This window comes from Mangifera indica, chromosome 9 (assembly GCF_011075055.1).
Source record: "Mangifera indica cultivar Alphonso chromosome 9, CATAS_Mindica_2.1, whole genome shotgun sequence".
Classification (NCBI taxonomy): domain Eukaryota; kingdom Viridiplantae; phylum Streptophyta; class Magnoliopsida; order Sapindales; family Anacardiaceae; genus Mangifera; species Mangifera indica.
The window spans coordinates 15,685,914-15,699,528 of NC_058145.1; the positions used below are offsets into that span (position 1 = coordinate 15,685,914).

General features: G+C 33.1%; 1 long non-coding RNA gene across 1 annotated transcript; it reads right to left on the reverse strand.

Annotated features, from left to right (window-relative positions):
- Window positions 1-580: 580 nt before the first annotated feature.
- Window positions 581-4,884, reverse strand: LOC123225462. Its single transcript, XR_006504126.1, has 4 exons — window positions 4,572-4,884; window positions 2,265-3,554; window positions 1,824-2,170; window positions 581-991 (listed from the first exon to the last, which is right to left on the reverse strand). It is a non-coding gene; the product is annotated as an uncharacterized LOC123225462 (long non-coding RNA).
- Window positions 4,885-13,615: the final 8,731 nt, after the last annotated feature.

Sequence of the window (13,615 nt, forward strand, 5' to 3'; positions counted from 1 at the left end):
ATCTGATCTTCAGGTGCCATGGCACAGGGGATGTTGATATGAAATTAAACAATTGATTTAGTAATACATAATTTAGAGCTGGAACAAACTAAACCAATGGCGAAATGATTTTAATTTAATATGCAAATTTTGATTGAACTTCGAAATCCAGTTACAGCTTTTCAAGAAAATTCAGCTGAAAGCTCATCTATGTTTGAGTTCGATTCAATTTGACTTGATTTAAATCTAATCTTATCACATATTATTCCCTGTACAACACTGTAACTTACTGGAACAAACTAAACCAACCACAGAATGATCTTAATTTAGTCTGCAAATTTTGATCAAAGGTTGATACCTACAACAGCTTTTCAAGAAAATTCGGCTCAAACACATAAAATTCTAACAAACAGGGGAAGACCATTTACGAATCAAAGTGAACTTGAGTCAGCTTATGTTTGAGCTTGATTTGGTTCAATTCAAATCCAACCTTACTATATATTATTCACTATACAACACCAAAACTTACTATAACAAACTAAACCAATCATGGAATGATTTTAATGTAATCTGCAAATTTTGATCAAAGTTTGAAATCCAATTACAGCTTTTCAAGAAAATTGAGCTCAAACACGTAAAATTCCAACCAAACACGGCAACCAGCTGGAAAATACATGGTAAGAGAATATATGCTTATTTTTCTTATTTGTTAAAGACTGTTAAACAACAAAAACAAAATCCTTACACAGGAATTGAAAAATATACCAAATGATCCAAAATAATAATATAGTCAGTGTAACAAAAACATAGGAAAATTTCAAACCAGCTTGCCAGACTGGTACCTCACTCCACAAAAATTACAGAGAGTTTTCGGCCCCAACGGTCCAATCCTCCACTGCGGCGTCTTTGTACTCCCACAGTGACTGCACCTCCTCTGCTTCTTGTCGGCGATAAACTGTCCACCGCCATTACAATCTTTCAATGCCTAGAGTCTTGAGGAAGACAAATCCAGCTTGCAGCAAAATCATTAAAATCAGAATAATAATCATAATTTTCATTTTAATTAATCTCTTAGTCGTCTAATTCTTTGAACGAAATATATATCCAACATTATCGTTAACAATAAGAAGAGAATATTGCAAAATACAGAGGAATGTTGAGAGAATTCAGAATATTTACAGAAGACCAGTAGCGGCTATTTATTAACTTAAACAAGTTTATAATTTAATTTATTTAGGTAGCTCTTAAGTAATGTGTTTTATTTGATAAGGCTACAGTCCCACTGATGTTTTTGTTATATTGTACTAGTAAGAGCAATGCTAGGTGCACTCACTTTTAAGTTACCAAATTAGTTTTTCAAATTATGTGTTATCATGTAATTGACTCATAGGGTATCTTTAATTCAAAATTAACTAATTTTATTATAAGACATTACCTGGATACCCAATTGGGTACTCATAACTGGGTACACTATCAGTATTTCAACAAAATTTCTAACTTTATAGGAAAAAAAAATATAAAACCAAAACCAAAAGTCTCTGACAGGTGGCATCCAACATTGTACTTTGTTTTAAATGGAAAGAGTGAAAAAAAAAAAGCCGGGGTATGTCTGTTATTGGCACACAACATACATCTAAAATCTAAAAAACTTTATCAAATAATTAGGGATAGTTTTTATTAAAATGTAAACCAAACCCTAAATGGAGAAAGATTTAGTTTAACAAGGGTACATAGTTTGTATCATTTCAAGAGAGGAAAATGTTTTGATTATCGCCTACCACCATAATGAGATACAAACTAGATGAAACACTGCAAATACCCTCAACATATATAAAATATCTTACCTTGGCCTTCTGTTTGGCAATTTTCTCAGTGCTTTCTGCATAGCCAAAGGCATCTTTTGCTTTGGAAAACAACACCATCCATTAGCGAGAGTCAGAATTACAGAAATACCAAACTAATGAATGGAAAGGGACATTCCAGAACTTGTTTATTTCCTTATAAGAATGTCACAGAAAGAATTTTGATACTAAACACAGTGCCTCAACCCCAAACTAGTGAGCACATAGAATATTATGCATACTAGACATAACCTGCACATTCTCTGTAGGCATTCAAGGCCATTTTAGGGAAGTTTCTCCAACATAATGTTGACTTCCAGAACTACTCCACGATGCTTGATCGTTTCCATCTAATTATACATTCATGATATTAAGTATATTGGAAACAAACAAACAATCGAGAAATAAATTGTTAAGTAAAATCAAAGTGACAATACTTCTTACCTTTTATCGCTTCTTTGAGTGGCCAACAGCAGATATCAGCATCATCACATGATTTTCTTTCAGCCAGGCTCACATGATTCTCTTCTCTTTAATGTAAAATCTAAAATAACCTTCTGTTCTTGACTAGAACATGGATGATTTGGCACCTTCCTCTATGCTTACATACCATCAATGCCATTTGAACGACAATGTCTATCAAGATGTCTTGTCATTGTAACTTTGACACAACATCATCTTGGTATGTGGTACATCAACAATGCCTAGAAAACATATTTCTAAAGCCTTCAAACTACTTCTTTTGATGATGAATTCAATAAATGCATTTCACACTGTACTTTAGAGGAATTTTTTTAGGTGGCAAGCGTTGTTTGAGACTCACAAACTTTGAGAAAACTCATGGCTCAATGTTTTATATAAGATGCAAAAAAAATGGTCAACTGTTTTCACTAAGGGTATCTATTATGTTGAAATAGGATCGCTCCACGGATGTGAAAAGATAACTAATGTTTTCCATAACTTGACAAACTAGAATGTTACCCTATCAATATTTGTTTGGCAAATCTGAGAGCAGCAGATCAATTGCATAGAAAAGATTTATATGAAGATTTTCGTTGTAATAAAGGCAAAGGGAAAATGATTTTAAAAAACAACCAATATGATTTCTTCTATGGCTAGTGATTGAACCTACATAACTCTTCTTGGAACAATTGAAGATTTTGCTAGTATATGCATCCACTACTTGTTTCTCCAATTCACTGTTTTTTTCTTTACATAATTGGTTGTTTACTTTCATTACAATAAAAATCTTCATATAGCTTTTCTCTACGCAATTGCTATATTGCTCTCAAATATTGCCAAACAAACTTTGATAGAGTAACATTTCTGCTCATCAAGTTATGAAAAACATTAGTTATATTTTCACATCCTTAAAACAATCATATTTCAACAAAATAGATACCCTTACTGAAAAGGGTTGACCATTTGTTCACGTATTATACAACGCATTGAGTTATGACTTTTTTTGAAGTTTGTAATTTTCAAATAACGCTTGCAACTTAAAAAAATTCTACATCTAAAGTACAATGTCAGATGCATTTATTGAATTCATCTTCTAAATGAGGTATCTTAAAAGCTTTAGAAATGTGTCTTGTAACATTTGGGCAAATATACCACATACCAGGAAGATGGTGTGCCTCATTTAGTTCCAGCTCTACTGCATCAGAAACTGATTGATGCTCATCAGTGAAAATTGTTCTTGGTTGACACTTGCCCATTACTTTTACAAAATTCCTAGACAACCAAATAAATGAGAAATTTAATGATCACAAAGTAATGTAACTCGACTATTTTAAAAGTGAAATATTTTACCATTAAATATTTAATTTAAGCACAAAATATATACATGAAAATAGAGAATAAAAGAGTATAAGTTTTATATGTACACATAACATTATTCAAACATAAAAAAGTATAAGTTTAGACATATTCCAATTTGTAAGCACAAGTCACATAAAGAGATAAACTCTAACCATGATAGTGTCACTGTGAAGTGAGAGATAAAATGTAGGAGATGTGAAAAGTTAATCAATAAAGGTTGAATTCCAATTTCATTGAAATTTTATGTTGTCCAGAGTAATTGATCTATCTAGTAACATTAGTTCCTCATAGATATACTGATTATGGTGAATCACGTAAACTATATCATGTTCATTAATGGTTTCGTTCTAAATAAACTTTTTTGTCTACAAAGATTTCACCATTAAGTCCATTTCTCAAGATTCTTATGGTACACTAGGAGTCTAGGAGTGTAGTGAATGTTTGATTAAAAGCCGGATTAGCTCAGGGTTATTAGATCCCTAACATATATATTAGAATCAGAGTTACTGTGTATATCACCAACAAGTTGTATCAAAGCTAGGTTACCCAGGTTATCTCTAGGATTTTGTAAGCGCATGGACATATTGTCAGGGTAGTTTGGAATGGTGGAAGAAAGTGATATGGGTTTAGGCAGTGAAAGTTCGAGGTTAAACCATATGATGAGCAAACAAATTTAACAAATTTTCAGTTATGGAAAAGGAAATTAGAAGTAAAAGCGTTCTGCTTTAGTCATGAGCTAAATCTAACAAAACTGATTGTTCAAAAGTTACTCATTTAAAATATAAAGCACCAGAGACATAAGGTGAAGTGCTAATTACAGCTAAATTCAAGTTTCACCATGGAATCTAAAACAACATAATAAAATCCCAAATTCAGAATTCAAAAGTTGACACTTGACTATACAGTAAATATAAAATCACGAAATATTACCTCCTTGCCGGGCGGTAGATCTCACTTCTGATTAGTTTCATCCCTGGCTATTTTTTGACCATAACAAGCAATCCCCGGTAGTAAACCTTGTACGGAACTTTGGCTTTGAGCTTCTGAACTGACTGACCAACACTCACTCAAGCTATACATGTCTGAGCCACCACCATAATTTCCCGACGAAGTGCTGTACGACGACAATGATCCCTCAAGATTCTGCTGATCTGACAAATCATTGTCAGGAGGATGTAAATCGGACCATAACTCGTCAACATTCTGGTTATTAAATAACAAATCATCAGCGTAGGAAAAGAAATCATCCTTCACCCACCCACCCCCCCAAAAAAAAACACCCACACACACACTTTCTTCTACTACTATGGCTTATAAGCCTCCAAGTTTGGTTGAAGCTGAAGACAGACAGTCCCCACCTCAACAGTGTTTGGGCGGTCAGGTCATGTCTTTCTTATTATTTTTAACTTTTGACTAAAGAGTCACGCTCAAAACCTGATTTGTCAGCTTCTTTTTCTCTTTCTCTAATTTTAATTATCAAACGAACAAAAACCAACCCAAGTTCAACTCATTCGAAACCCAATTCATGTTTAATGGGCTTTATCTAGAAATGTCAGTAGAGGCAGACCGGTCCGACTCCCATAATTTTGGCACGGTCATATTAGAACTGCAGGTTTATTGGGTTGTGACCCAGACCGTGAGACAAGGTCTCTAGGCTTGATCTGACAGAACCTGTTATAAAATCTGGCCGAAGGACTCATTCCCAGCCGGGGGCTTCTTGTACTCACAAATTTGGTACTTATTAAATATTAAAAATTTATATGTATAGATAATTAAAATTAATCAAATCAATTAATATTATTTATTTTTTTAAATTTAAAAAATTAATAATCATTCTTCAAAATTAAACTTAGAACTATTACATGTTCTCTTATAGAGTTTTTTTCTTTCTCTCTTCCTCTTTTAGTGTCATATTCAGTCAATTTCTCTCTCTATCACCATTTTTGACACCATCCCTAGACGAAAATGATGTCTTTATTTAGAGATAGGACTACAAAAGGGGAGAGAGACAAAAGCTGGCTAAAGACAGAGCTGAAAAAGGGAGAAAAAAAATCCTAAAGGGAGAAGGTAATATTTCAAAATTTAATCTAAAAAAAATTATAAATTTTCTAAGTTAAAGAGGAAATAAATAACGTTTTATTATTTTTAATATATTTTAATTAAATAATGATTTTACCTTTAGAATTTAATTAAGTTTATTAATTTTATCAATTTACGGATGAATGTTTGGTTTTTAATATTTAATTAGTACCAATTAAAAACCCAACAAACCTTGGGCAGGAATTTTAATTTGGCCTATAAAATATTATAAATTTACACCAGATAAATAACAATTTATCTTCTTATCATGTTGTCTGCAGTATTACAAGTATGTGCTCGAGACACGGTATGCTCTGACGGGTTCGCACAGTCTCGCAAAGGCGACAAAAGGAAACACTGTCGTATTGTTTGTAGCTAGTGCAAATGATAAGCAGTGGCTGACATCTCAAAAATTTTGAAAGAAATGCCTGATTCTTTTCAGGTTTTATTCTTTCTTGAGCTGAGAGAAGGTTAGAGTCATTATCTTTTACATTTAATTCTTGCACATGTATGAGTCTATAAATCTGCAAATCACCAGCTCTTGATATATGTTGGTTCTACTGAGTTAAAATTATATGTTTCCTCTGATCTTTAGGTGTCTTAGCACAGAGGATGTTGGCATGAAATTAAACTAGGCTACAATGCTAGTTTTCTAGATTTCACTTTTATGACTAGTTCAGGTTAAGAGGTTGAGATAATCTCTTTGCCATGAGTTTCTCCTTTACTATAACTTTTTAGATAGCTTTAGTTCTAATGTGAAAGTTAGCTCACCTGTACAATTTTTTTGTCTTTCTGGTAGCAACAGAACCTTCTTCAGTAATAGTAATGAGGATATGGACTCTGTGTTGTTGACAAAACCATCTGTTTTCTCTTCAGAATCCCAAAATTATGATTGTTTTAGAAACACATAATTTCGGTTTGGATTCCAATTGAACCAAACTCGAATTAATATTTGATTTGATTCAAATTGAATTCGAACTAGGGTTTTAATTTTATAACTCGATTTGAATTTGATTCAAATTCTTTTCTAATTATATTGTTAATTTTTCCGATAATATTATCTATCTCTTTTATTATTCTATTTATCCCGTTGGCGATCTCTAAAAACATGCCTTGCTAATTCCAACAAGCTCAAACACATAAAATTCTAACCAAACACAGAAAGTAGCTGGAAAAGACATGGTAAAAGAATATATGCTTATATTTCTTATTTGTTAAAAGACTACTAAACAGCAAAAACAAAATCCTTAAACTGAAAATTATACTAATCGATCCAAAATAATAATATAAATATTTTAAATAGAAATAAATAATAGGTTAGTCATTGTAACAAAAACATAAGAGAATTTCAACCCAGCATCCCCGAATTGTCCCTCACTCCACAAGACTTACACAACCGAAGCGGTCTGGTCCACTGCGGAGACATTGTAATCCCACTGCGACTGCACCTTCTCTACTCCGGCTTGGTGTCATTCATTAACATCATTACCTCTTGCAACAATTCTAGAGGGTCTTGAGGAACACAAATCCGGCTTGCAGCAAAATCATTAAAATCAAAATAATAATCATAATCCCCATTTTCATTAATCTCCAAGTCGTCTAACTCTTTCAATGAAAATACATCCGACATTATCGTTGACAATAAGAAGAGAATATAGCAAAATACAGAGGAACCTCGAGAGACTTCAGAAAATTTAAGACAGGTGGCGGCTATTTATTGGCTCAAACAAGTTTAATAATTTAATTTATTTAGGCATCTATTAAGTAATGTGTTTTATTTTGATTAGGCCACTGATGTTTTTGTTACATATCAAATTAATGTTATGGACATCCAATTTTAAATATTTACTCAAATAATATGTCATGTCATTTAATTATATTTTGACATATCACTTTGATAAACTTAGAGAAACACAACTCCTCTCCTGCAGACTTCCCTACAATCTGCTCCATGCCCAAAACTCTCCACAACAGCAATTTTACGGTTGAATGTAACAGAACACAAATATAAATAGATTAAGTGTAAGATAACTGTTGTATTGATTGTGATTCAATAGAGTTTACAAAGTTATGGCTTCCGTTTTCCAGCCAAGGGATTGCAAAAAACCAACCCAGAACAACCTGCAAAACGTACAAGCACACTGTTCACTTTAGGCTTCGAGAGGCCTGTACTCTCCCTACTTACCTTCTGATTTTGCTCCATACTGCCTACTGGTACTCCAGCTGCCTGTGTTCTTTGCAATAAAATAATTGCTGACTGTCCTGCTTGCTCTAATCCCTTGCTGCCACTTGCTTTATCTCTTTTACTCACAATTTTCCCACGAGAGTAATGCAGATGAGTTCTGACACATTTAAATACCCGTTAAATACGCAAAATTGAGTTCAGTATTTCGACAAAATTCCTATCTTTATAGTAAAAAAATAAAAAACCAAAACCAAAAGCCTCGAACAGTGACAGTTAAATGGCAGAAAAAAAGCTAGGATATGTCTGATATTGGCACACAACTCATATTTAAAAACTAAAAAGCTTTATCAAGAAGATAAACTAAATTACTTAGTATACTCTTACTTTTAATAGACCAATTGATCTTCTAGGACCTTATTTTCTCTACACTACTCAAAATATCAATGGAAGTAATTTATTGAGGCTTGCATTACTGTTGTCAATCCGCATACTTTGGTTTTGCAAGTGTCAAGAAATTAGGAATAGCTTTTGTTTTAGGATGTAAACCAAATCCTAAATGGAGTATGATTTTATTTTAATAAGGGTACGTAGTTTGTATCATTTCAAGAGAGGAAACTGTTTTGATTATCACCCTGCCACTATAATAGGATGCAAACTGAATGAAACAGCGCAAACAGCCTCAACATATTTATAAAATATCTTACCATGGCCTTCTGTGTGACTAGGGATGGCAATTTAGACTGACTTTAGGGGCTCCGATCCTCCCCGACCCTAACAGGGAGGGGATTCTCCGATAAAAACAGAAAAAGGGGCGGGGATGGGGATGAGGACGAAAAAAATCTCCGTAATCGGGGACGGGTCGGGGAGAGGGATACATATGTCCCCGTCCCGCCCCACCCCATCCCCTCCCCACCTCTTAAATCTAATATATTTATATAATAATTTCTAAACTATTAAGTTCTAGAAATTTTTACATTATGATTTATTAAAATTATAACTTTAATTTTACTAATTTTTGAATTATCAATTACAACTTTTACTAATTTCTGAACTATTAATCTAATATATTAAAAAAACCTCAGAATCTCATTATCATAAAATGCAAATGCACCAAATTAATTCTATTTCAACTTCAAAACTTAGTCAGTCAATCCACCAGGTTTTACAAAAAAAAAAATTATAAACTTGATAAAATCAACTGAAGTGAATGAAAAGTGTTAAATTTAATGTTATTATAAAATTATCCTAAATCACATACATGAAGAGCTACTAATGAAGAGATTGATTATTGCATATTGTTAGATTTTATGAAAACTTTATATTTGAACTAAAATAACAATAAATATTTTGTAGCTCTTGTAGCAAGTGATATTTTGGGAGAATATGATTTATTTTATTTATTGAAATGCATAAAGGAATTAAAATTTATATTTACGGGTATGGGAAAGGGATTTTTCCCCGCGGAGACGAGGAGGGGATGGAGATTCTTTATTATCTCAGTAACGGGGACGGGGCGGGGACAGAGATTGATATCCCCTACGAGGACGGGGACGGGGACGGGGACGGGGACGGGGATTGATATCCCCTCCCCGCCCCTCCCCTCCCCTCCCCTCCCCATTGCCATCCCTATATGTGACAAAGTTTGTCTATTTGTCAGTGCTTTCCACCAACGCAAAAACAGGGTTTCCTATTGAAAACAACAAACACCATCCACCAGTGAGAGTCAAAATTACAGAAATACCAAACTAGTTGACGGAAATGGACATTCAATCATGACCTATTTGTTTCCTTAAAAAAAAAAAAAGAATGTCAGAAAGAATTTTGATACTAAACACAATGCCTCAACCTCAAACTATTGATCACATAAAATACATGCATGCTAGATATTACCTGCCTACACTTTCGAGGCACTAGTAGGGAATTTTCTCCAACATGGTTTCGACGGCCAAAACGAGTCAAAGATGGTTGATCATATCCACCTAATTATACATTCATAATATTAAGCATATTGGCAACAAACAAACAATTGAGAAATAAATTGTTACGCGAAATTAAAGTGACAATACTTCTTACCTCTGCTCGCTTTTTTGAGTGGCCAATGGTCGGCATCAACAAATGATTTTCCTTTAGCCAAGGTCATTTGGCTATTACATGAACGATTTGGCACCTTCCTCTGTGCTTGCATACAAGCAATGCCATTTAAACTACCATTTCTACCATGAATTTCAGCATCTCTTCCATCAAGATGTCCTGTAATTTTAGCTTTCAAAACATTTTCCACCTCTTTGAGTGCCATGTCCAAATGGTTCTCAACTATCTTTTGATTTTTCTTGACTGCTACACTTTTGGTAATGACATTCAAAGCTTTGTGCATAACTCTACAAGTAAATGAACTCGATTGCCCTTTACTCTGATCAACAATCTCTTGCTTATGATCATCTGTCACCATCCCATCTTTGGCAAATTTCGTCCACCTCTTTCGTATATAGTGAGAAGGTAGGCGATTAATATTTCTTACATCAAAAACCTTTAAGGCATGGGAGCACAAGATGCCAGTTAATTCATACTTTTTACAACTGCATGTAACTTCTAATTTCAAACAATTAAATTCCACAAAGTTGCACCTGTGACCTTCATCCATTATCTTGAACTTAAAAAGTTCCCCATTATTTGCAATTTCTTCTACAGCCAATGACTGACACCTATGTAACTCCTTTTGGAACAATTTGAAGATGGTGACAGTATATGTATCAGCTGCTTGTTTCTCCAATTCACTGTTTTCTAAAATCATTGGTTGTTTTCTTCCATTACAACAAAAATCTTCATATAGCTCTTTTTTACGCAAGTTCTCTGCTGCTCTCATATATTGCCAAGCAAACTCTGATGGAGTAATGGTCTCGCTTGTCAAGTTATGGAAAACATTAGTTATGTTCTCACATTCTTGAAGAAATCTTATTCCAGCAGAATTGAAAACATGTGACCATTTTTTGCGCATATTATATAGAGCATTGAGCCATGAGTTTTCTTCAAGTTTGTAAGTCTCAAACAATGCTTGCCACTTAAAATAAAATTCTTTCTCTGAAGTACAACCTGAAATGCATTTATTGAATTCATCCTCAAAATGAGGTAGCTTAAAAGCTTCAGAAAGGTGTCTTCTGGCATTTTGGCTAATATACCACATAGCAAGAAAATGTTGTGTCTCATGTAGCTCTAGCTCTACTGCATTAGAAATTGATTGATGCTCATTAGTGAAAATCACTCTCGGTTGACACTGGGCCATTGCTTTTACAAATGTCTTAAACAACCAATTGAATGATTCTGTGCTATCATCAAGCAAAAAAGCACAACCAAAGAGGATATATTGCTTATGATGATTAACTCCCACCAAAAAAGCACAAATTATGCCATATTTTTCTATTCGGAATGTTGTGTCCAAAATCAGTGTATCTCCAAAGTACTCATAGTCTATCTTTGACCTGCTATCCCTCCAAAAGAAATTTTTTATCCGACTTTGGAGATCAAGCTGCACAGTGTAAAAGAATGAAGGGTCATCCAATTGTAAATGATCAAGGAAATTAACTAAGCTCTGGCTATCCTCAGGTGGGAGGATGTTTGTATTCTCATTGCTCAAGTAATAATTACTAAGATTAACAAAAGGGAATGACTCTGGAGAATTCTCAAAACCTATCTCTTCCACCATCATAGCTTGCTTTGTAGTATCAATCTCGATATTTTCCTCAGACACACTAGTGGATGGTAATGTTATATGCCCGTGATTTCGAACATTTGTGTCATGATTGTGTTCCAAAACAATGCGGGTTATCATCCATTTTCCACTGTTATGTGTAAATTGGATCATTGCTTTACAACCTGTTCTTGTTTCTTTCCTCCGATACTTTCTTGCCTTACCAAGCTTATCCTCTAATCGAAATCCTTCTCTTGAACAATAAAGAACACGTTTTCGTATGGTTCCATTTGGCAACCGTTGTGTCTTTCCTTTTCTTACACAGAAACCCTTTTTTGTAGCATAATTTGAGTAAAACTTATATCCTTCCTCCTCTGATGAAAACACCATCCCAAGCTTTGGCACTTGAAAATTCATTTCAGATGTTTGATCCTTTAAATAGATTGTAGACTCATATTGTAAGCCGTTATTTCCACACACCGATGGATTTCCATCACCCTGATAATTTGATAAGAGTAAAGGAATGTCATGAATCACATTCTGAACAGAAAAACATAAAACTGATAAATTTATGATATTAAGCTATTAGCAAATATCGAGTACATGGTCATTTTTTTTGGCATGATTCAAAAGTTGAAACTTTGGCTCTAACATAAAAGAGTATAAAAAGATAAAAATAAGTAATTTAATGATAACAGAATAATGTAACTAGATTATTTTAAAAGTGAAACTAGTTCAATTATTTTTAAAATATTTGAAATAAGAATTAATTAATTATATATATATATAACAATATTCTATAAAGAGAAATGCCATAAAAACTTTAGGATCCTAACTTTTCTATTCCATTGATACGACATTTGATTCGCAATAGTTATATCTAATATCAAATGACCCTTTCAATTATACAATAATTGGGACTCTTACTATTCCACTCTTCTCATGACAATTTGTGAGTTTTATATTAAAATTTTCCAAAATATCCATAATTTTATTTGATTAAAATTAACTGGGGGTAAAAATTATTTCGGTTGAAAACACAAATTCATTCATTAACTTTGGCTATTTTCATGAGTTGTAAATCTACATTTAAAGGCAATTCTATGACTTGCAATTACGGTTAAAAAAAACTATATTTTAGGTATAAAAGTAGATATCATAGCCTTTCAACCCCTCTCATAGGTTCTTTTCTAGATCTATGTTTTAGTATCAATCCCAAAGAAAGATTAAGCTTGATAGTTTTTTATTAGGATTCTATACTCAAGAATTCACTTAGGTATCAATGAGTCAATATAACACTTCATGTTAGTGAATGTTAAATAGTACAAATTTCTGAGAGCAAATACCCATAGTTAACACAGTCAAATCAATCATATTTTGAGCAGATTTCTCCCCATAAGAAGTCATAACCTACTTAGGGAAGTCTTGTACATCCTAACCTTATAATAAACATAAAGAGTAATGTTATGTGTACTTATAAAGAGTACCAATAATAATGTGTCACAATGTGATTGCTCATTATTTTATCATTGATTCAAAATCACTCAAACAAATGGTGATACATTATCATTGATACCAAAATTGGTACTTATTATATATGCACATAACATTAAGTTTACACATATTCTAGTTCGTAAGCTCAATGTAAAAAGAGAAATAAACTCTAACCATGATAGTCATTGTGAAGTGAAAGATGAGGTGTAAGAGATGTGAAAAGTTAATCAACAAAGGTTGAATTCCTATTTCATTGTAATTTTAGATTATCAAGAGAAATTGATCTATCTAGTAACATTAGTTCCTCTGTAGATGTGCCAATCATGGTGAATCACGTAAAATATATCATATTCACTAATGGTCTTGTCCTAATTAACATTTTATATTACATAGATTTTTCCATTAAGTCCATTTCACAAGATTCTTATGGTACATTTGGAGTATACTGCATGTTTAATCAAACTCCTAGATTAGCTCAAGGTATTAGATCCCTAACATATAGATTAGAATCAGAGTTACTGTGTATACCAC